The following is a 27,251-nucleotide window of genomic DNA, read 5'->3' on the forward strand; positions in this document are numbered from 1 at the left end:
CAAAAATTACTGGCTTATTGAAACCGGTAAAATATAGAAAAATATTAATATTTTACAAATTTGAATTTATCTATTAGGTGGTTGCGTAATTCTATAAGACACTGTTAACCCCTTGTAATGAAATCAACTATACAATAGTCCGGTTAACAGGAAAAACATAAAAAAATCGTATACATATAATTATAATAAATATGTATAATTGATATAGATTTCATTGTTATCGTTTTGAACGGCGATCTCGTTTACACGCACTTGCACTTATACTAAAAACACCTCTATAAAATAATAATATTATTATTATATTATTGTTGTGTTTGATAGTGCCCCGGGCAGCCATGATTACATGTACGAGCATATGGGTTACTGTAATGTACTTTGTATTTTAATTTATTATGGATAACGTTTCGGTAGGATTAAAACAGCGCAGTAGACCACTTAAAAGTTAATGAAGGAACGTGACCTCACAACTTCGATTCGATCGTATCAATGATCTTGATTATATTGTAGTGCATTAGGTTCAAACGCACTTGATTATTAGTATTTGTTTCATTTTCTGGCCGAGTATTACTTTGTGTCAGCGAAAATTATCAGCACTATTAGTTGAATTTGCACGAGGAAAAAAAAAAGGTAAATACATACGATTTTAGATTTTAGATAACAGAATAAAAAAACCCAATATTTGTTTTGCCTAACATCAATAACTTATGTTATAGACTTAAATAAAATATGAATTGGAGTAATATAGTTAAAATATTAACGAGTTTTGTAATTCTCAATCCTCTTATGGGATAATATTGTAAGAATTCAAAATGTATAATATCTGTATTAGTGAATTCACCTAGTGTTTTACGAATGCTTTTGCTAGATTTTTCTTTTAACATAGTAATTTAGGTTATTGATTGTCGAGTTTTTTATTTAATAATCTTGATCGAATCCCAACGACAATATATTACGCTTTTAAAACCTTTACATCGATACGAAGATGACTGAGTATGAACTATGATTTTACTGTTTGTTCTATTTAGACGCCCGAGATGTTTTATTGGTTTTAGTGTTATTATTTATTGTAGGTCGTCATAATAATAACGAAAACCATATTATGGACGTTTTAAAAATTTTCCACCGGGTCAATTTTTGATATTGCGTCCAAAGAAGTCATTGGCATCCGAGCACTTGTACATTTCGGGACAATATACCCTGCTTATCGGCTTTGGCAGTAAATTGTACGCCGGAGGAGATAATAAGTGTATCATATTTACACAAGGAGAAATCGTCCAGTCGAAGCTTGAGTTTTCCAACTTTGGATAATGGGTACCATTTGCCATGTCTTAGTCCTTAGATTGGATATAGGTCAGTCGATTTATAGAAAATTGGTCATTTGTACACGGCCTTGATAATTTCAAAAGGAAAACGTGAAAAGGCTTAAACGGTCATCGTTCATAAAGTGTTATTTGAAAAGTTGGAGAAACTTGCAATTATTTTATTGCAGAAGTTCAGAGACGGCTAAAACTAAACGCCCCCCCCCCCGACAGATGAACAGGATTAAGAGTTTTTCCTCGTTATATTTGAATCGGTATTAAAACGAATGGTCAACTTTGTAACTATAATTTAGTTGTTTGGTCTAATTAAAAAACATCTTCATGGCAAATAAAAATATTCGTACCTGCGTTTAACTAGACCCATTGGAATAAAGCTATTGCACTTAAATTGATTAAAGTGAATGACATGGTAATTTGTATGCTTGTGTGTTTGCGTGTTTAGTGTTGAGGGGCATTTAAATACACTGTAATAGAACTAAATGAAATATTGGTTTAAGGAGCACCTGCGTATTTTTAGTCGAAAACAACTACTTCTACTTCAAACTTACTGTCCGTAAGAATACTTCGATTTAAGTTTTGAAAAAAATATTTTGAATTCTTCATAGCATTTTCAACGCTTTGATCGTGGCATAATTTAAAAATGAATTTTTGTTAAATAATTAAATCAGTTTAAAAATGTAAAAATTTGCAGTTTTTTATATTGAAATAATTAATTAACTAAAAGTAATTTTTAAATTTTGCCACAATCGATGCATTGAAAAAGTTTAGAAGAATTGAAATGTTTTTCTTCTTCAAAACTTAAATCGGAGTATTCTTAGGAACAGTACGTTTAAAGTATAAAAATGTTACCATAGAAATAATGTTTTTGCGTTATAAAAATTGAAAACAAAATTAAATATCAAAATAGATCCTTCTTTCCTATAGTAATATATACTCGTATGTTGAAACATTTTAGCTTAATGTTAAGTTTTAGTGAAAAATTCCTTTTATACAATGCGCCGTAATATTTTGTTAGTGTAGAGGGCACTTTACACGTTACGTTTTGTTTGGAAAATTCGATTTGTCAATGTGTCTTAGTAATAGTTGTTTAGATCGAACCTGGGCGTTTTTTTAAAAATAAAAAATCATTTTTATTTTAAGTCAATTTATGTTTATTAAACCAAATAAAATTTTATTTGACTTTTTCAAAAAACATGATATTTACTTGTAACAATTTTGGGTTTAGTTTGTTTTTGTAACATGGTTGATTTACTTCAGTCATTTTTTAAAAATGATAGTTAAATCTTCTTGTAAAAATTTATGTTGGAACTTGGAACATATCGCAGTACATTTCATTGAGAAAATGCACGCATTCATATAATCTTGAAGTAGGTTTGAAATTAAAATATTTTACCCTTGAGAATTAGGCTAAATGTAAACAATTTGGATAATTTATTTTGAATCCTTGTTTTGATCCTTGTAATATAGTGTAAACCTTATCATTCCTTCAAAGAACAGACAAAATGATGGCAGTAATTGAAGTTGAATTCCTCACAAAGAAACAACGATTATTAAAGTAATCTACCAAAATATTATAATTTTGTCTTCCAAACACGCTTTGTTCCATCCAGTGGGAGTATTTAAGCGATAATTTTTGTAAATTAGATGAAACAGGAAGCCTAATGATAATTAATTAAAGTGCTCTAAAAGAGTAAGTGCATTGTTATTTAATTTGTTATTATTACTTTAACAATTATGTATAACTCACTACTATATCAATTGGAGTAATGAGAACTAGACTAAAAAAAATTATTCATCATTCAGTATTTGTTAATGATATCCAGCAATATAAAATGTTTATAAGAATATATAAAACTGGCTTTTTTATCAATTATCATTATATTTTTTTAAATAATATATAATTATTCAATATTTAATATTTTAAAACCATATTTTATGTACCTTATACTATGTGCTTTCGTTAAAATGTGTTAGCAATAATTAGTGTAAATAATTAATTGATATTATGTACTTTATTTTAAAAATAAATTAAAGTTTTACAGAAATCCGCATTAATTAATAATAGTAATTTTATACACTATAATATAACTCAATTTCGGGGTTTGTCATCTGTATAATATCAACTAATTTAATTCCACAAATAACTGAACTAATAATAATAATAACTAATAACTTTTATTAATGAAATGAAAATGTATTATTAGCTAAACTACAATTTACTGGTTTATAATCAGATTGGATCGATCATTAAAACAATTGTAGTTGTTCAGTACTTTGTATGATTATTAAGTCTATTAGAGTCAAACATAATAATTAGTGACTTTTTCTGTGTATTTCTTCGGAAACAAAAAATTGCGTAATATTATTGGGCGATTGGTCAACTATTCTTTTAACACTTGTATAGTTAATAGTTCAAAAATATAATCCTATCCTTTATGTGTAAATAGCTTATGAACTTAACTGGTTTTTAATACTTTATATATATATATAAAAGTATATATAAAAGTTATGAAGGTATATATAAAAGTTAAGATAATATATATATAATCTTAACTTTTACGTTAAGCATAATTTGCTAAAAACGTCAACTGGTCGATATCATTTTTAAATAATTACTTATAATGTTACTGAAGTATAGAAGTTTGGACGGGAGGAAGGGTTATAATGTAGCATTAATTTTTCTGCACGTGTTACTCAACCGCACTCCACCTCCGTCTTAAATTTTAAACTTTAATAACTTGTTCAAAATTGATTATAGACCAATCAACATTTTCAGTAAATTATTCTTAATTTAAATAATTAATATAAAATTTACGTTACTATTTAAAAATCGTAAGCTCATAGAGTCCTTACACTTAAATAATGGGTTTTATTGTTTAAAAATATTAGAGTATGTTAAATATTACTATTAAAATATTAGAGTATGAAAAAGAGATAAGAATAATTTAAAAACGCTTTATATATTTTAAGATAATGTCTAGTAAACAGTCAACCTGTGCATTATATTTTTCCGTGCAAGTAAATATCGAAATATTTGTCCCAAGTGAAACGAACGCACGGCAAACTTGGTTTCTTTTGGCCTTTCGGGACTTGTTTTTTCAGAGAGCTTTTGAATTTATTTGCAGTTAGGTCAGATCTTTATTTCTTATTAAGCTCGTGCATAAAGTGTCAATGGCAATATTGCTTGTCAATCGGTTGACAGATTCACTACTAGGTTAGCCGTATCCCACGCAATCACCAAATAAGTTCAAGCTGTCATTTTTGACACCATACATACACTTACTCGAATATGGTATAATAATAATACGTTTATTGATATGGGTAGGTAGGTACACACAATATTATTTATGTGCAATAACAAATATCAAAACTCATAACTTAAATACATGAGATTGAGACTGTAATGATTCACCCACTTTAGATAAACATGACGCTGCTCCGGGCTTTGGTGAACCTTTGTTAACCTAGCTCTAATCATTCATTAAAGATAGAATCTAATGGATTTATATTCACGGTGTTGGATCTGACCTATGTACCTTTCCATCTGGTATCACTCAGTGGGTTCACTTTTTTATTCAAAATAGATCACCCCGTATGATTATGAACCTGTCCTTATTCTCAAACTTCTTTCCAACGATATTGCTTATCCATTCCTACTTTCCAAACTTAATTTTAATATTCTACCTAGGATTACTCATTCAACTAAAGTTTGTTCAACTCCTTTCCACACTACTAATTATGAACGTTGGTACTGAACCACTTTATGTCTATTGCTATTGTTAACCCGTTTCCTTTGTGTTCTTAATAATTTTCTTTGTACTAATTTTAACCTCCTTATATTTTCCTTGGTTTTTATTTTATCATCATGTTATATTTGTAACAACTTTAACATGTATATAAATATGTTGTAAAATATATTCATGTTTCTATATATGCATGTAATAAATTACAAGTATCACTGCTGTATACACATTTACATTTTCATAATCCTAGATCTAAACAAAACACAACAGAGAAATATATATTATAAATCTTAGGTCATATTAACTTCCATGCAGTGTTAAGAACGTATTGTTTTTACAATGTCTTTTTATTATTATTTTTGTTTTTTTTTTGTTTCGGGACTCACGATATCTCGTAAATCGGTGAACCGATATTTTTTGTGTAGCTAGTCCTAACGTCAGAAATCATACCTGTAAGGTACTTGATCGGGTAAAAAAATTAAAAACTTAGCTCTTTCCCCTTCAACATTGAGAAAACCAATTATTTAAATACTTTTCAACTTTAAATTAAATTATAGAGCTTAAATAAGTTTTACATATTTTTAAAACGGGCATTTTATTATTTTCAGAGTCTTAGATTGTATAACCGAAACTATAGAGTACATAATGAGTTATTAAAAGTAACATAATATTATATATAATAATACTAATAGATTAATAATATAATTTAACAATAGGAGCAGTTTAACGTTGTCATTCATCCAGAAAGCAAGCGATTCTGGCAGTTTCATTGCATCTATTTAATTGTAAATAGTTCCTTCGAATGTAAAAGTTTCAATTGTACTTGTCTTTATTCCATTGTTGTCAGTTAACTCCAGTACATATATTGTGGAATGTCGCAATATATATTATTACAACATGTTGTTCAGTTATGTAAAATAAATTGACTCATAGTAAGTAGATAGATACACACAGTAATAAAAAGAGATACTTGCAATTATACTATTGCAATTAATAATATGTATTATACTATTTGTGTATTCTTTGAGTGGTAATATTAAATATTATGGTACCTATATTGTATGTGTGTATGTAATTTTTTTTTACAGTAAATAATTTTATATTCAAATACAATATTAACTGAATTTCTAAATTTGTATCTCATGTAGGAAACTATATAGCTTAGGTAACTATTTTAAGTCGCCCGAGGTTAGGCACGAAAGTAAACATTATGCTATTATAACTGTACAATTGTCTGACCTGTGAACTGATTCAACGTTAAACTATTACAAAACTTCATAAAGAAATAATCATATTTTTTTTCTTGGCTAAGTGGCACCACACGAGAAGGATGGTGGGTGGAGTGTGACTTCCCGTCACGGATACATTACCTTGATCTAAAATTGAAGACAAACCAAATGAATTAAGTCCACGAATTAACATAATCGGTGACATCAGTTTTTTGCAACCCGGCAGTACGTTTATTTTCCCATAGCAACGTAAAAAATGTATAAATGAATAACAAACCCTATTACCTTTGTACAATAAAATTCGCTATTTGCGTAGGTCTACCTGTTCTAAGTATATTTGTTTTAAACCTTGTCCTATAAGGGTTTTTCGTAAAAATACATGCTAAAATATGTATTACGGTAATTTCTCTCTTTATTTATATATTTATATTATTAAAGTCTATTTAAAATGTACATATTATGATCTGCTGGAAAATACAAACAGATTTTAAATATTTCCGACTCAATATTCATTCGAAATACTTTCGACTCAAAATTCGAAATGTCTGTGTTGGACTTTTTACTTTTACAAGTACCCTACATGACATTATGGCTACTCATTAAAGTTGTAGTTCTAAAGCCACCATCAGTGACCTGTATTATTCTTAATTAAAGCGGTACTATTTTAATTATTATATTATTGTAACATATTTTGAAATTAATTCGTTCATGTAAACATAACAAATAGGTATTAATCTAAAAATAAAATAGTCGAGTGTATGAGAGAGAGCAAGATTACCAGCTTCTACCTTTTAAGTGAATCAAATAGTAATTGTTCATTTCGTTTTATTTACTTAAGCGTGCTTTAAATATTAATCCGAAATAATAATTAATGGAAAAACTACGTTAAATGTACTAAATACTTTGTATTTACATAATATACATAAACTTGTACTCAATTTCGGTAATTAAAATAACAATTACGCGATGGTTACACGTACCTTTCCAGGTTAGGCTAGTATTTTATATTATACAATTTATGTATCGCGATGATTTAAACAGATTTACATACAAAATGCATGCAAATCTATCAGATCACCGTGGTAAATCTTGCATATATTAATGTAAAGTAAGGCGAATTATTTAATAAGATCAGCCAATTAAAGCATTAAATCCGTTTTTTAAAATTCCCTTTTGTTTAAATTATTCACAACAGTTTTTACACTTATAAGATATTGGTTTTGCTAACGTTTTGGAAGCATTTTCTGTCTTCAAGGCTGTGTTGTTGTGTAATTGTATGAAACTGAACCATTTTATTGTTTTGTTATACGAATATCGTTTTACTAAGTTGCGAAAACATATCATATTATATCTCGTTATTATTTAATTTTTTTTTTTACTGTCAAATCTTTTATATATCAAGTCGTTCTTATTGATTAGAAATAGGTAACGGCCACCGTGTACGTTATATTAACTTGGGACTTATCGCCTTCGATGATCAATACTTGATGGCAGTCTATCGACAGTGACGTGACGTGTCTACAATGACCGTAAAATATCAACGAAAATTGTCTTTTCCTAGTACCCGTAATTTTTGGTACGTACTTAACTTTTATGCTGTAACCCTCCTAAACGAGCTTAGGTTCTTTATTCGCTTACAATTTATTATTATTATATGCTGTATACATGCATCCTCCGATTATTATAAGTTATAACAAACATAAATTCTTGAAATACTTTTTTTCGGTTGACTCTTATCTGAAAAAAAAACTGGAATTTTTTTAAGAAAAGTAAATGTAACTTAATTTTACAAGTTGAATATAATTTCAATTTTATTTTTTCACTTTGCCATTTTTATATATAATTTAATTAATAATAATATTGATTTAAAAATGGTTTTTACTTTTTTGTATACAATCTGTAAAATCGATTATAATAACTAGTTAAAAAGTTGTTTTATCGAGGGCATACGTTTAAAAGATTTATTTTTTCTTCTTATACTATAGACCATAGTGTCTCGAGAAAGGAGAAGAGCGGATACTGCACCGATTAAGTATTATTAAGTCTCTTAAGACTACCATATTTTAATAATTTAATTTTTCCATTATATTTAAAATTAATTTTATTTGAAATATTTACTTTAAAATTGAAACATTTTTGTAACTTTTTATTCCACCAATAAAAAATGGTGTCCAAAAATATGCGTTTAAAATTTTACTTTGTTTTGGCTTTCCCGTAAAATTTAAGTAGACTTAGTGTCATTCACAATTTAACATTAACGATATTAAATATTTAAACATATGACAGGTTAGCATAATTTTAATGCTTCGTGTACTTTAATAATTACATATCACACCAATTGTTTCGATGTCAGTTCATGTACATTCAAAATTGTTTGTTTAGTGTCTCAAATCGAGTTTGTGTTTGTATTTACGTTCTTGTATAATATAATATGTATTTTACGACTTATACAATTTTTATTAGTCGTCTATAATAACAAACTGTTTGAATCTTACGTAATTGGCTTTTTGTCAAAGAATAATAAAAAACGAGCCACGACAAGAAACAAATAATCACAAAGCTGCTTTATATTTTTCTTAATGTCAAAACATATAAAATGAACCCAGGTATGTCAAACGTTTTGCAAAAACTAAATAATTTCGTTTAAGTGCATTGCAAATGTCTTTCAATGCCATCAAGTGACAGATGTATGCTTGAGTATAACGGAAAGCCGTTGGTTCCTTCCACATAAATTCACTTGAACCGTTATTATCCGTGGCGTCATCCACATGGATTGTACACGAGTAACAATATTATGAACGCATGAGAAAGTTACCCTAATCATAAAATATTGGTGATAAACTTAGACTATTATCATTGAGTATAGGTATACTCAATATATACTCAATGCTATTATTAAAAGCAATCATTGGTTAACATTTTTTGTTTTATTCACCTGTAAGTTTATTGTTAATTAGATTACGTTATTCTATTTTATGTTGCATACAACTGTCTCTTGGTTTATTTAGTTATTAATTTAAAAGTAGTCTTAATAACGACGCTTTTTGAGTTTATAACCATCACTGAGAATTCATATTTTGTGCAAAAATGTAATAGAATATTTTAGTGAAATTATAAACCATAATATTATTTAAATGAAGGTTTCTAAAATTCGTTTATGAAGTTTGAACTTTTATGTAAAACAATTTAAGTTGGTTATTTATTTAGAAACTATTACTATCCTTTAAATGATTATTATTATCAACATAATTTAATTTGATTATTTTTTATGTGGAAACTACAACATAGAATAGTACCTACAGAAATAATAATTTATTATTTATTTTGTTTTCTCCTTATTATGTTTCTGTACAATATAAAAGTTTACAGAGGTAGACATTGATACATGATACTAAATTTCGATAGATTCATAAATCTTAATGCACTTACAAGTTTGTTTCTTGATATTTTTTTGATCTCATAAATTATATTTACAATGCCAGTACATAAGTATTAATTATTTGGATGGCCAATCAATGTTTTCTGTTGATGTAAAAAAATAATTTTTATTGTGACAATATTTGTTTATATTTTATTAATTGTTTCTAAGATATTATTAGAAAATTTGAATGCAGTTGACAAAATTAACGCCTGATGTTGGCAGGTTAGTGATACACAATAAATTTAGACATAACTAACTTATGTACATGTATAATGATGAATTTCTAAGTTATCGTACAATCTCATTTGCAAATAAATCAGTAATTACATAATGTGATCAAAGGCCAATAATGGAGCCACATTTGCTAAACCCATTAATTTAAGACCAAGTACGGATACACGTTTGAATGAGAAACGAGTAATTGTGTTGTAAATTAAATTGAGCATTTAAACCATACTATCATTATCTTATTAATTAGTTTAGTATTGGTTCTATATAATATGACGCGTGTCAGTCAATGTAAATGTATATATTATTATGAAATAAAATATAAATATTTAAGTGAAATTGCTTTATAACGAATGTACTTAATTATCTATAATATTGATCAATGACAGATGTTTAGTTAATAGGTTGGCTGTTATAATTGATCGGTAGAAAAGTCAAAAAGGAAATGCTTAGTAGTAATTATAAAGTAATATGCTTGATACTTGTTAAATAAAAATAGAAAAAACATCAAAGTAGGTAATGAATAATGAATTAGCTGTGTTTTTAAACAAACTCGATCTACTTATGAGTCTGAAAAAGGATACACAAAATTGTCTTGATTTGTTTTCTATTGTTGTATTTTTATAAGCTTAATATTAAAGTCTTTCATAATAATTTGTTGCCATTGTTTCCATGTATCGTAACAATATAATGATACTATATTGCAGATACTTGTTGACTGTTGATTTACTTTCACATAGCAACCTAGAAATTTACTTCGGTAAAAGTGAAATTTTTTGGTTTTTAATTAATTAAAAAGCAGTCGAGCTCAGATTTGTTAAAAAAATATATATATCTGTGGTTTGTCCGAACGTATAAAGTTTGGTTAGGCTACAAAAGATTTAATTAAGTTTTTTCATAATTGAGAAAAAGTGGATTGGCCCTTTTAGACCTAAGCCACAGATATGTAATAGCCCCACTATAGACCTTCAGTCTAATTTTCAGACTTTAAATAAATCTTTTAATTCTTGAATTGTCCCTGATTAATGTCTATGATTAATTATTTTTGATTAGGTCATTTATTTCTTCTTATTACGTGCACATAAAATGTACAAATGTATTTCGGTCTAAAATAAACAATATTTTCTGTCTCTAAATTTCATTTCGTAATTTTAAATAAAATGTATGTGAAGTGACTAATGAGTGAATGTGTTTGTGCGAGAAACTCCATTTTAACATAATCTGCTTACACCGCCATGAGTATCTACGTTTATTGCCGTTGAGCGACTATGGAATCGCTATTATTACTATTTGCTCGTATACGGCTTATGAAATATTTACGGATGACGGAACACTCAAGTCTATACTCGTAAAATGTTTTTTTTTTACATTAAATATAAACGTGCAGTATAACATAAGTACACGTGTTGTTCTTATGTGAATCGTTTTGTTAACTACGCAGTCGAAGCGATATTAGTCACGTTGCCATGTCGACGGTTAGAAAATATATTAACAGTATTCAAATTCTAATGTAAAACAAAAAATAGAAAAATTTAAAACAAAAAAAGGCATTCGTGTAAAAATAAGCGACAAATTATACGAGATGATGTTGTGATGGATTGGTTAGACATTTTTTCCTTTTTAATATTACATATTTTGTCTCGGTACCTACTTCGTTCAGACATCCAGGTGTTCACAGGAAATTCGGTTAGGTTAGGTTCGCCATTGAGTGAGACCGAAAATGTTAATGATGTATTGTTTCGTCTATATTCGTTTATACTAACAAAATTTATCTCTCTGGTGTAATAAGGTGGCGGAATATAAAATTAATTTTGTTTCTGAGCGAGTTTCACAAAATTGTTGCGGAGGTAACAAGAATGTATTTGATAACTTGTACTTTTTCAAGTTGGCTAAGAACAATACAGGAAGATACTCATCTCGTCTTGCCTACTATATATAATTGGATGTTTCTAATTTCGGTTTGAGATGCACTTAATCGATAGTTGTTATTTTATATACACACAAATTTCAGCAAGATAGCTTTTTAACAAAAGTCGAATAATACGGACAACAAAAGTACATTTTCTAAAGGAAAATATTATCAAGAATAATAGGCTTAGTAAAACCATTTTTCTTTTTAGATTACTATCGTATTGAGCAGGCTTAAAGTAATGTGTTATTGTAATGTATGTGCTTCCTTTAAATAGACTGCCTTGTCTATTGAAGTATTGGGCACCATTCATTTCTAGAAAAAAAATCAATCAACCAGTGGTTCTTTTTTTGATTGTTTGTAACGTCAGGAGGTAACGCATACAAGAAGGTTTTTGCATTTAATCATTTCAACATTGTTTAGTGTTATTAACACAAACTGAGATGGGCTTTTACGTGAAGCTGTAGTGTATTATCATATTCTAAAAGAGTATTCCGCGCTTATTGAAATAAAGTGTTTTTACAGCAAAAGCAATAACGGAAAAGCAATCGTGGAATGAAGTTAAAGCTGATTTGTTAAAGGTTTTTCTTTTCGACTTCAACTTGAATAAAATCAGAGGCAAATTCATAGATTTTTTCATATATAAAAATGTATACACTTATTCGGTGTATTTTTTTAAAAATATTTTTAAGTCATCATAATAAAATGCCGATATGGTATTTAATACTGATATGTTAAAATATTAGGTATTAAAAATGAACAATAAAATATAATAATATATGATAGTCGGAAAAGGTTAAGTATATTATGTAAACCACATGCCGTTTTTTGTAGAGATTACTCTACTGGATAAAAACATGATGCTAATCGATGACAAAAGGCGTCGTGTCGATTTCATGTTGAACATTTGACTTTACAATCACACTTGTTTTTAAACCAATTTTACCGTACGTGAGTAACTTTGGTAACTCGGTCGAGCTGATATGAACAATACAGCCCCGGAGTATGGGGCACGTATCTATACCAAAGACTTTTGTTAAAGCAATATAACACACAGGTGTTGTAACAACATTTGAGTTTTTCAATAATATTCCAAACCTGTACATTTTATATACACTCCGATAACCACAAAAGTTCCCAATTTGATTGAACCCATGTTTTTTTTCCAAATATTTTTTATGTTTAACAAATACATGAGTATGATATGGAACTTGTCCGGTATTTTTCGGTAATAGCTAATTGTTTTCCGCACAAATTAATTTTTTCCTAGTCCTTTGCAGTATGCAAATAGCAATACTATTAAACTCAACATGAATACTGGGTTAAATTGATAGGAATAAACATTTAGAATGGTTATTAAGAAAACCAATCTACGGCGTAAATAATGGGGACATTTTTTATTGTTATAGTATCTGATATCAAGTCGTTATCGGTTAAATTGTGAGACAATATTTCATTAAAAATTCAGAGCAACAAATACTTACAATTAGATAATTAAAATAATAAACCCGAGTTATATAAAATAGCAATTATTACTCTTTGTTTTATTTGTAGTTAGTTATGACTTTACCAATTTTAGCACAAGCCGGTTGGAAGATAGCAAGTACAAACCTACTATAAATTTTAAAGTTTTTAAATCTCTCGAATTTAAATAATGCGATAGCGGATAGTTGTTTTTATTGTGATAGCGCAAACAATCCCTTGTATGAAATCTATAAAACATATTTTAAAACTACTAAGTTGACTTGAAATTTTATTCATATTTTTAATCTAAGTCTTCACTATACACGTATTATAGATCATTACTGGTATTTTCAAATTGACAGAATAACATAATATGTATATACTAAACTCATTGTTTTTTATATAAAACTCACATTTCAGGTCTTTATATTCAAAATATTATATGATTAAATACCGACAGTTACTGAATGAACTTAGCCTAACCCAAGTCCTAACTGAGATGTACTGTTAAAAATTCAAATCAAAACTAATGGAATAAACTTGTCGAAACTCATTATCACGTATAATTTAAACAAACCATTTGTTTGTATAAATGTAATTTTTGTATTGTTTTTCATGTAAATAGAAATGAAAATGTAGCAATAGTATATTTAATTTTGTCCGTCACGCCGTATCGTGTTACATTGTAAACAAATTATTATGGTAAACATTTAAATGTGTTTATTAATTGGAGCACTTATAACTTCTCTTGTCAGTATAATCAACACTCACTCTACCCGTATGAAAGTTTCAACAATAAGCCATGTAAATAATGAAGCAATTTTATACTTAATCCGATTAGCTACATGGGATTTTATACGTTATTCTTACAGATTTATAATAGTAGGGAATATAAGGTTGATTTAGTATGGTAAACTTCATTAGATCGTCATTTAGCTAGGTATAATTTATTTAAATGGATAAAACAAAAGAATGTGTTTATATCAAATTACATTTGATGTATGTATTTATAACTTCACCTAAACCTTGATCCTTTACGACTTAAGACAAAATAATAAGGGTTTTTAATGATTTAGTTTTTAATAGAAAAATATGTTATTCGGGTACGAAAACTGCTTTGATTATTAGTGATATTTAATTGTAAAAATCTAAAAACTAAAAAAGTGATCCAACATAAGGGTAACTCGGAGTTTACGGATTTAGTGTCCGTATTTTGATTAAAAGTCTTGGACAAAAATGTTATATTTTTATTAATATTTTCATAACTTACGGGTTTCGCTGCGATTGAGTCACTTTATTTATGAAAATATAGAGGGAGAAATAGAGTGCGAGATAAGAAAAGAGAGAGGGATAGAGAGACAGTATGATAGAGAAAGAGATATAGTATTAAGTTATAAAATTTGTATAGTATATACAAAAAAAAAAAAAAAAATTTAAAGCACATGGTGAAATATTAAAAAACTGCACGTGCCGACCTGGCTGCTCCAAAGCTCTTAGAATTAACATCAGTTGTACACAGTTTTTTTTTTTTTAAGTCGATACATTCAATTTGCTAAAACAGGAGTACAAAACAAATCGAACCTGTAAATTCGGTAAAACTACATAATATTTAGCCACGAGGAACGTCAGCGTCAGTGATGCGTTACAACATAGATAATATTATAATGATGCGTGTGGAAATCATTTCAATATAGATGAAAGGTGTGTTATCCTGAACCGAAATTCAATGTCAGTTGGTAGAAGTCGACATCTCCTTAGAAAATCGGTCTATGACGTGGACCATGGTCTATGTATATTACAATCTTGTATAGGCTGAATTATTGAATGCCGGTTCGCTTGGTTGGAATTATTCCATTATGCCATTTAATCCAATACAATTCGATTGTAAAATTATTATTGTACAATAAGCTCCTCCCCTCTCACCCACCTCAACACGGCCTTCGGGGCATTGCTATGTTCGTCGTCATATTTTGCGGTTCTTGTTGAAATCGTATTAAGTACACAGAGTTTTATTATTGTTTGGCTTACACGATTTCGTTTAGTGCTGGCGCGTGCCCTGGAGAATTTTCGACTGTTGTTAGAATTAATTATTTCAATCCCAAATGAGCGCACATGCAGCGTGTACAGTTAAACCTTGTTACCATTTTCTCGGTCGGATATCGCTGTGGGGACCTCGCGAGCAGCTTGGTTTTTACCGACGGTTTCTTTTATACGGCTAAATATATGAATAATATATAATATTGTGTACGCAATTTCGCGCAGTACGACTCATTTGTTGGATTGTTCTCCGAAATTGGCGGTGCATCTCCGTTCTATATAAAAAAAAACCCAAAAATAAGAAAACAATCGAGCAATAATTCATTTTTGCAAACCCACGTTATTTATGACTTCGGACGAATGTTGTTGAGAGCGTATGTTCACGCCCCGGCGAACGTCGTTGAAATAAGTATAAAAGAAACGCAACGCCGGAATGAATGAAATACAGATTTTAATTTACCAGGAAACTATTATCGACAGTAAACTGGAACAAATGCCGGTTTGGGGGATTGCGGCATTGACCAACCGTCTCCGGTTCAAGAACAATCTTACACAGAAAGATTAACTAAATGATAAGACATTTTTCGAGTAAACAGAATTAAAAAGTTTGTGCACAGATCCCGTCTTTTAAAGAAAACAATTTAATGGCATACATTTGTAAATCGTATATTGTTTTTCTTGTTCTTGCGAATTGAATGGTTTACCTGGACCGCACGGTAAATAAATAATACAAACTTAAACCCTGAGAGCGCTTATGGGTTTTCAAATTACCGTCGTGAAACAATATACATGAATGATGTGTTGAAACACAATGCATTTTTTTTTTTAGAACTTAAGACTGAAACTAGCACTTAAAAGAGCAAAGAATAATTTATATAGTTTACCTTGTTTTTCCGTTTTAGTTTTTACCCTTTACTATAATTGTTCAAGACTCGTGAATATACGAAAGTGAAATATTTTTGTTGATCATTCATACTTCATAATTGAAAAACTATTACTAATGTCAAGTTTCAATTGATTTTTTTAAGAACATGGCCGATGGTTAGATATTGTGATAGTATCCGTCTATCCTCCATGTTAATTTTGTTCGGTGTCCGCGGCGTGGTTTTAACTAGTTAAAAACTTGAAATTGAAAAACTTTTCTTTAATAGCTATTCTTATTTCACTAGAATTATAAATTTTGGCTATAACACGTTTTGAAATGTCGCTCGTCATTTAAGACATTTCATTATTTCGCGCAGCTCTATGTAAACAAAATTAATAACTGAAGGATTCTCCGTTCATTATACATAATACAATTTAAAGTACACTTTATTTATAAACAAAACATCTTGGTTAAAAAAAACTGAAAATCATTAAATTTTGTTTGTAAACCGTAAAAGCTTAAACCCTTTTCCCATTATAGAAGATTTTTGTTATTTTTAATTTTTTTACCTTTGTCAGGATAAAATAAAAAGTCGTTTTTCGAACAGATCAATAGGTCATAAACTTTTGGGGTATTATAAATTCAAGAAAAGTACAAGATTAAGGTTGTAGCGACAACATCCTTTCCCGTTAACCTCGATGCCATCAAGATTCGATATCCATCGTATTCTCCATGATTGTGGCAAATATTAAATTTAAGGAGTTAAGCCTCCTAGATAATAAGTTATGCATTTGATATAAATTTTTAAGCATGCAACTAAATAACAGACTCGGTATATTATTGATTCAAGGCTTATTTTCCTAAAAATATAATATCAAATTAAAACATAACCTTTTAAAAAAAAATGATGATTATATTAAAACAACTGCGATAATTATATATTATATAATATCTTATTTGGTTTTAATATTATGTGAATAATGTATGAACACTGGTAATCGAAATTATTGGTAAAAAACCAATATTATCACCCACCACAATTTATTTTAAACTTTTTTCTTACCAAAATAAATTATTATGAATGGAATAAATCAGAACGCATAAATGAAAAAATAATATTATTTGCGATTCAAAACTTTTGCCATACACGCGCAAGCGAATATTGATAAAAGTAAACTTATAAAAAAATATAACAGTACAGTTCATTTTTAAATAAACATATTCTACACAATGACTGTATGCTGATTTATAGTGTTAAAGGATCAAAAACAATAACAAATAATAATTATTATTTTGAATATATACATATTGCTGGGAACTTTCTTACATGGGATCTGTTAAGTCACAACGTTAAACAATACATATTATTATTATTAATATATAAATAAATATTTATGAAATTTCATGTTTGTTGGTACGTTCAAATCAGTATGGATTTTTCAATGCTCTGTTTTGTTTGATAAGGCTTGATTTCTTTGTATACTTTAAATATTTTTTTAGCTTCGATGCGATTTTTAATTTGGAAAAATAATGTTTGCGGTTTTGGTTTTTTTGTTAAAATACGAGTAAAACAATTTAAGCGTGTATAGAATACAATGCGGCTTACCTTCAAATTATGATATATATTGTAATACGTGCAACGAGTATTAGAATCGTTGAATTCCTAAGAAATTAGTGCTGCTATTATTTACTTCGGAACTACAATAAGTGGCATAGATTTGATCATATGCCGGCCATGTATTTATTTCAGAAATACCAGAATACAAATACCTAATAAATTGGGTAAAAAAATAGTAAATACTACTCGTATTTCACTGAAGTTCTCCAAAACAATACCAGTCAGTTCTATTGGTGTCGTTGAAAACAAATGTTTGCTCAACTAATAAATTTAATATTCAATTATATTGAATATTTCAATTCATAATATATTTTTATCAAATAATATGTTTAGTTTAATGTAAGGTTTATTTTTATCAATAATTTCACACCATGTAATAAAGGTATTTCAGGATTCATTATAAGTTTTTTCACTGTTTAATTTTATTATAAGCGTTGTCACGCCAACGTCAACACATCGTTCAAGAATAAAATACTCTGCAGTTATATCCTACTTTGATACATTTATCAAAAAACTTGTGATTATTACAACACGGCCAGAATGATAGTCGCAACAATGTTAGCAAGAAGACGTTTAAGTTATATTATTGTTTTAATTTGAAAATAAAAAATACATTTCAAAACTGATTAAGGTCAACAACGTCCACAAGTCCAACAATACTTTGTCTCGTTTTGTACTAAGGGTCGAAAAGACCAATCTGACTTTTCGTAACTCTGGGAAAAGGAGCTTAATAGTTTTTGTTTTCCCTAAGACTCTACGTTTAGTTTTTTAGCGAAACCTTTATAACTTTTTAAATTTGTATCCTGTAAGTGTCATACAGAATAATGGGTATTTTTAATTTACATATTTTACATTTAACTAGGTTTTGTCAATAACACATCTATATGGTAAAATTGAACAGTTTTAAGCTTAGATAGTTGTTTAAACGACGAAGGGAAGCTTAGACGTACAATACTTCTCTAAACACCCTTCCAAAACAATTCTGCTACCAAGTTTAACATATAGCTTATCCAGTGTCCAACCTACCATTCCACTTTTAATTAAAACAACTGCGCTAAAAATTTGGAAAACATTCACTTTTGTGGTTGGACAACATTTTTATTGAAGGATTTTGTTAGATGTAGGCCCTGTGTAGAATAAAAGCTGGTAAGCCTTGAGACTCCTTGTAAATGATATACATTTTTTTGGATGTACTTAGTTTTTATTATTAGACAACTAGACATGTCCATAATAATAAATGACATGTCATGTTATGGTGATTAGGTCAATATTATTTATGATGTTTTTCATTGGTGTTACTTCAACTGCATAATATTAATTATTATAGTATTTTTCAACAAATATGCTCATAGTGGCATTGCCCACGTGTATTAAAAAAAAATGAATTATAAACAAAAGCTACGGGTCATTATTGTGGACATGTAATGACAATTATTAACAATTGTTACTCGGAAATAGTTAAAACGCAAAAGCACAATAATCATTTTAGATGCGTACAATTTATTAGAAATATGAAACTAGGTCAATTACATAATTAAAAAAAAAAACGATCATTTATCTAACCCATAAATTTGTATTTAATTAAAACCTACTTATCCTTTGAAAACTATGATAATAACAACTTATTTGACAGTAAGATAAAAAATATTAGTATATTTATATAGCATACAGCGATTCTTAAATTATTCCATACAGAATAAAAATGTTTTAATTCGTAAATTATCTTATAAATGTTACGGGAATATTTTTAAAACAATAACTAAATTAATATTTAATTTTCTGTTAAAATAGAATTTCAAAATATTGTATCGGTTATTAATTGTAACTCTACTGCCAAGATCAAAGTTGTGCACCATACACGATGTCTTAAGTAAAATATTTTAATGAAATTGACATTTACTACGACATAGTTAGTCCTAGAAATTTGTGTAAATGCACTTATATACTTCAAATAAAATTTCAGTTTTATGTAATGTTTCTCCGTGAGTTTTAGTTTTTCTATGGCAAATATTATTATTTATATATTAAATTATTATAATGTAGTATCTATTTAACGCCAATCGGATTTTGGTAATAAAACGTATAATTAAAACTACAACAATTGATAACTATTAACTGTATTAATTAAAATATTCGAGTTGAAGCATTTCAAATATATAATAATAACTTAAATCAAAAACAATTACGGTTAATTTATAGAAAGATTCGATTAATTTAAATTGTACTGTGTATTTGATTGTGCCCTGTTCATAGTTAAAAGTATGACAGCACTGGGTTTTATATCTGACGGCTGACATTATGCGGAAAAAACTTTTAATGATATTTGTTCCATATTTGTAATTAGAGAACGAAATACTTTCAACCACATTAACTCTGAGTTTGTCATTAAGAAACCAAATAATGTCTTATGTGCTGTTCTGTTAAATGCTACGCATTTTGTCTTAGCCAACACTTTTATGTTATTTTTATTATACTTGCTTCGAAATTGTATACTTTTCTTGATTACAAATCCGATAAAAGATGTTTTCTTCTACTTACGTAATATACGACTATACAAATTGCAATTATGTTGTCTGTAAGTTCAGCAACACACGAACGAGTTTTTTTCTATTATTAGTACAGTTTAATACTTTGGTTTCTGAGAAAATGTTATGGCCCACTGTCCTGTCGTTTCGGATTGACCATCTTTGTATTAAACTTCGAAGTTTTCTAATCACAGCGGTTTGCTACAATTCATATAGGCCCACACTCATATGTGTACATCTGTTGTCCAGACTTAATTTTTTTTTAGGCTTTTCCACTATCATAATATTTTTTATTCTCGCCTTATCACACATCAAAACTATCATTATTTGTTTTTCATTTCTATCATTTGGGTAGTTTTCTATTTTTTTTTTTAACGGCACGGTCAGTAATCTTGAAAAGTGGAAACTTTATTCGCCTGAGTAACTATAATAATATAGAAACCAGAATTCAAAGTTATTCGACGACTCATAGATTAATTGACAATACTCTTTTTTCACCGCATATTTTGTCCTGTGTTATTTTTTTCAAAAGGAAATTTAAATGGAAACAATTCAATGAAACTTTCACCTTGGATAGTTTTAGCATTGTGAAAGTTTACATAAAAAAAATAATAAAACCTGTAACGTTTTAAGTAATACTTAGAATTTAGTTCACTGAAAACTTGGAAATTGAATAATTATGTGATATTTATGTAGATTGACGAATTTTACAGCTGGACGAAAATAACTTTAAGGGTCATTAAATTTATTTGATTATGACATTATGAAACAGAATTATCATAAAGTGTGCTCGTGTACACCGACTAGCTCATAGTGCATAATAATACGAATTGTATGTACTTGTCTCAATATTAATACGAAGTAGTTTTTTATTTAATTTACAATAGATTACATACTTCAATATTTATTAATGGTAAAACAAAAATATTTTGTTTAATAACACAAAAAAGATTCCGCTGGCTGAAGAAAGAAATAACTGTTTCTATTACGACATTGTTATGTTTTAAGTCGGTAGTTATCATCATTGTACAAAACCGTAACAGTATAACATGGGTACTGCATTTATGTATATATCGTTGTACAATTAGTACACACCGATGTACCAGAATTGCCTATAAAATGCGCCGTTATACCGAAACTAAAAAAAAACCGTCGGTTTATTGTAACTATACATGTACAACGCGTAGCAGATATTGTTTAATATTCTAAGTTTTGGCCTGGTTATATTGTTAATTGATTCAGTCATTAAAATATTAAAGTTTCAATACTTATGCTTATTGCGCGAACCTACAAAAAAAAGGTAAAATTTGTACATTATTTCTGTAAGCTTCTACCTACATGTTCAATTCCCCCGTGGCCTGTATATTTAAAGTGGTGCAGTAAGTGAACCGGCAAATAATGTAAAACGTCAAATATATGTATCACTTGGCTTTTACTATCGTTGATATAATTGATATAATAATATTTTTTTGGTTGAATATTTAGGTCATTGACTATAATAACAAAATTTAATTTAATGTGAGTTATACAACATGATCTTGTATAGTTTTATTATACGAATCTAGTAGTCAGTAGAATATATTATAATAAGTCATACTATTAATTCACATACACATTTTGTAAAATATTGGAAGCACACGGATATAGGGGATTTATTTTTTTAAACCAACTAAAATAACATCCTAGTTTTAGTATTTTAAAATATATATCGAGTGAGAAATGAATGTTTAGTAAAATAATTAAAATAAACAAAGTATAAACTATGTTATAGTAAATCTCAAGCAAAATAAATGTATAGAATGTTTTTTTTGTACACCAACACACACTTATACATATACTTATATATGTTGAGCATACGCCTCAGGGTATTTTGAATTTGTGTTTCTTCCTCATTCGTATCATGTAGACGGTAAGTCTTTGTCAGCAGTTACCTCACATAATGATTTTGTGTTTTCTACATCAAAACTTTTTTTTTTAGACGTATTTCCGTTTGTTTGACTAATTATATATTAAGCAACGGCAATATAGTAGTTTTATAGAAAAGCAAACACAACCACGCATGATTAGGGCCCATTTAGGAATTAAGTTGCCTCTAAGAGTTTCCGAATATTACATTTAAGAACATGACCCAAATCGGGGTTTATATATCTTATAACTTGGACGTTTACAAATATGACTAGTCAGTATCGACTTGCCTTAGGGTAATATGGCTATGTTTTCTTTGAAAGATTTCAAAACTAGAGAGATTCATTTTGTTTGTTTTTGGATACATGTGTTTGGCGATTAATATATGATACTCAAACATATTTTAAGAATATTTATCTTTCAAGTAAATACAAATTACAAATTCATCATATATATCATACATGTTATACAATACGCATACGTGGTGTGTTATACAGTACTTTAAAGAAATATAAAATTATCATTTTGGTTTACACATATTAGAGTGTTAAACAACGACATATTTAAAGATAATAATAATAATGCGTTAACATTGTACAACCGAGGGACACATTAAAATCTAATATTACAATAAGATATCAAAATTCTAGCAACTAAGCTTGTTCTTAAAAAAATAAAAGATTTATAATATTATAGTTATTTATAGTTTTTCTTTTAAAGTTTTATTATTTTTTATCATTCAAAAGACTTGTAGAAAATAAACAACACGAATATTTTTGAGAATCAATGAAAACGGACATAAAATGAAAAAATGAACTATGTTTACTTACCAGTTATGAAAATGATACCCATTTAGATTAAAAAATTGTTGATGTTGAAGTAAATCCCTTAACGTCAACAAAGAGTGAATTACTTTTATTACTCGTTATTATGTTTTCTTAACACTTTTCTGATTATAATTAAGAAGATAAAATCATTTATTTGAAGGCCGAAAAAAAGTACAACGAAATATAAAACATTTTGTACTACATATTTTTAAAATAATTAGTTTTCGAAAAGTTTTCCATTTTCTAAATGGCAAAACTGTTTTACACTTTTACAGAAGCCCTCGTAACATATTAAAAATAACAAAGGCGTTGAAGTGGGAAACAGGAAACTATAAATTACTCAATATTGACTAAAAAACGACTTTCAACGTAGTGTAATTTTACGAGGCTGTAGATCCACATTGGTTTCAATTTTTGTATATAATATTATACATTATTTTAAATTTATGGCCAATATAATATGGTTGTCGGGATAATATAAAAGTAATAACATAATTAAAATCATGTTTTGTATATAAGCTAAAATAGTAGGTATAATAATAAATATGTTACAGCAATAAAATGAAAAGGTTATACCATATAACAGTACAATTAACTGTGTAGTCATTGATGATTTTAAAGACTATTTGGTGACAATAATGAAAAAATTCAATGAAACTTCCATATTAAGTTGTAATTAACTATCAAGTATAAGCAAAATGATAAATCGAAAGTTAAATAATTTCGTTTAAGAATTGTATAATAAGTTTTCATTTTTATGTATCAACATTAGCATAATATGTATAAAATATTGTATCGCTATATTTAATCTAAGATATTAGTTGTATAAAAATGTTAATAATTGGACATTTAATCAATAATATTGGCATAAATAATGATAATCATATCCTCGTTAAAGCGAACATTTTGAATGACATTATTATTTCGCGTAGAGGTAAAAAATTTTAATAATAATTCAAACGTTTGGTATTTATTTTTATTTTTACCAAACACAAACAACAATTTTTAGGCGAACAACCAATAAAAGTTTTAATTACTATTTTTTTTAGCTTCGATGCGGTGCTAATTTTATTGTTAAAGTTTGCCTTACATGAAATATTCGTACGAATAGCAAAATAACACTAGAATATAATATTTATTTATATATGTATAGAATAATTTATATTAACTTTATGGGTTTTTCGAGACCGTGTTGTTTTTAGTTTAGTCATAAAAAATAGCTTACTGAATTTGAGAGATTTACCAAACATTATGAAGTAAAATGTCGACGTATAGGTACATGGGTATAGGACTAGTAGTCAATGACCAAGCTGTTGACTGGTGTCAATGACGCATTAAATTATCCTGTCAATGAGTTGGCATTATACTAGTTCCTAACATGCTTGTCAACTACAATGCTATAATACTAGAAAATGATTGTAATTTATTATTAGTATTTTCTAGCGTAGCTTAATGGAAAAACTATGCATTAGAATTATAGGTGCACATAATCACCACGATCAAATATTTTAACATGATTATTATGGTACAATAGAATTATGATATGATATTATTAAACTGTAACCATTTAGTTATAGTTTAACATTTATTTCCATCGCTTTAAAACAGAAATACAATTATAACACATGACTCAATAAAATCGAGTAAGTATAATAGTAATATTAATGTCTACGCAAGTGAATTAGATTGATCCTCAGGTTAAAAACATATCTATGTTAATATATACTACATAGATTGATATATGATAGATACATGTAAAAACTACATAGATTTCTAGCTGAAAACAATTTAATTTTAGTATAGATTAGACTCGAGAAAATATCTGCTAATATAATTGTATAATATATACAATATAAGAATTCAAATTGTGAATTAGATTAATGTTTGTTGTTCTGACAGTCATGGATAGTTTTTTTTTGTTTTACTGTCCAATGATAAAAACCCGTTAGTTTTGATGGTTTTATAAGAATTATAGGTCTTAGTATTTTGTAATTTGTTCGGGAAAAATTAATTTTAGTTGTAATACAACTCTACTGACAAATTATCTCAATTTTTGTTTTCCTCCTAATTTGTTTATTCCGCGAAAATTTATGAAAATGTATTAATCATTCGTATAAGAGTTGGAGAATTTTCAACATTTTTTAATGTAAAAATAACGAAAATAAATAGCTTAAAAACTCGTAATTTATACAAAGATATGATATGGAATAGGCAACGAGATAATCCAATATACAATTTTTTTGTAGAAATAATAAAAATGTTAAGCTTTAATTGAAAGAAATGTGTGTAGTTGTTGGAATTACTGACAAAATACCAATTGTTTGTAATTTCTAAAAACAAAGTTATAAACAATAATACCTGAGGATATTTGCCAATATTTAAGATAGAAGTGCCGTTTAACCAGGAAATCGATAACGACAAAAAAAAATGTTATTTTAATAACACAATTTAAGTAATTTTGTTTTGTAAACAAAATAAAAATAAATAGATATCCGCATGTATGATTTTTCCGGTTTTTAATGAAAATATTAATGCCAGACAACGCAAACTAACATAATATATTTTTTAGGTTGGGAGCTAAAGGCACGCTGTGGCATCCTTGAATACGACGAACTAGTTAAGTTTGAGAGGTAATTGTTCTTGTTTGCTATTTTAGAATAATTATTGTTTTAAAAGTGGTTTTTGTCGTTTGCATTCGTTTCCGTAACTGGCTCATGTTTGTTGACAGAAAAACATATACCTACTTTGCAGACGCCACTTTGCTGACTGGAGTGCAGGAAATCACCGAGAAATAATATGGTTTGACACAATATATAGCAAAATTAATTATTGAGAAATAATCAAATCACTAGACTGAAGAAGCACTTAGGCCTAGGGGTAAGGATTAAGCCCGGGAACGTGTTTTGTCTAAATTAGCTAATAGACGGTGTAGACGTAACGCAATCCGTCAAACTTGGATGACCTCATGCCATAGCTTGAAAACCCCAATAACCTTACTCACCGAAACTTCCATTTTTGAGAATCTTAAATTAGCGTCAGATGTAACGAGCAAACCGTGCACTGTAGATTGATTACTATTATTATATCGCCAGTAATGGTAAAATGTGATACCTAATTATATTTTATAAGTACAATAAAAATACTGTGGTTGAAGGCTAATAAGTGATAATAGTGCCAAAGTTAGGCGATTTTGATTTTATATGTGGTATAAAATACCGCATCGAAGCTAAAAAATTACAGCAACAGTACTTGATGTTAATTAATTTATATTAATAACAAAATATCTCAGCAACGTTATGCGTCATTTCCAAAATCCATATAAAATATTAGGTATTAAAGTTTATAACACTACAGTGGTTTGGTATACAATTGGATTTTACCCAATGCGAATACATGTTAATAACTAATAAAAAATGGTATATTTCAAAATAGTAAAGCGCAAAATATCGAAACTTATATTGGTTTTAACTTTTATGTAAACTGATATTGGTTTTAAGGTACGCGGTTTTATACATAATAATATAAATGTTTTTGATGTTGTATAAACAATATAAGCACATTGTATATTCTTTAAGCCATTGCTGTTCATGTGAAGCAAACGACCGTTTAAAATGGGTTATTGTAACTAATAAAAAACGAGGGGAAAAGGGAGATAAGAGAAACAATCAAATAAAAAAAAAGAGCAGTGTAATTTTTAAACTACTACTAAAACTTTTATAAAATATATTTTTTATTGCTGTATGTTAAATTGCTTCCTTTATGACGTTTCTTTTACATTATTATTCATACAAACAAAATTGCTTACTTATTAGGTACGCATCACGTCTTCTTTTTTTATTCAACGTTATTATTAGGTTATTATATATTTTAAAGTGTTTCGCCTCTCTCTAGAACGTCCAATATTAGTTAACAGATATTTACAAGTTTTTGAAGAATCAAGTAAGTTTTTTTTCGTCTGTTTAACGTAAAAGAATTGTTTTATATATTTTTTTCGCTATAAAACTTAGGTGCTGATGTAAAAAGGCTCTGTGTAGGGTTTTATTTTATAATAAGCTACGATAAACCTTGTGTAATAAAATATTTCGCCGTATAATAAATCACACTAATAGTAAATTTGAAAATTAAATAGAGAAAAGATATTTAAATATAAACTACATAATT

General features: G+C 28.0%; 1 protein-coding gene and 1 long non-coding RNA gene across 4 annotated transcripts in view; one reads left to right on the forward strand and one right to left on the reverse strand.

The window, feature by feature from the left end:
* LOC126833221 (gastrin/cholecystokinin type B receptor-like) overlaps positions 1 to 27,251 on the reverse strand; it is a 90,683-nt gene that overhangs the window by 19,679 nt on the left and 43,753 nt on the right. The window lies entirely within an intron of this gene.
* On the forward strand, positions 551 to 26,336 carry LOC126833223 (uncharacterized). Its single transcript, XR_007684916.1, has 3 exons — positions 551 to 627; positions 25,660 to 25,720; positions 25,819 to 26,336. It is a non-coding gene; the product is annotated as an uncharacterized LOC126833223 (long non-coding RNA).

The sequence above is a fragment of the Adelges cooleyi genome, unplaced genomic scaffold (assembly GCF_023614345.1).
Source record: "Adelges cooleyi isolate 19-005CV unplaced genomic scaffold, UGA_ACOO_1.1 ACOO_flye_CR_arks_rails_tigmint_CR_PRNA_2, whole genome shotgun sequence".
Classification (NCBI taxonomy): Eukaryota; Metazoa; Arthropoda; class Insecta; order Hemiptera; family Adelgidae; genus Adelges; species Adelges cooleyi.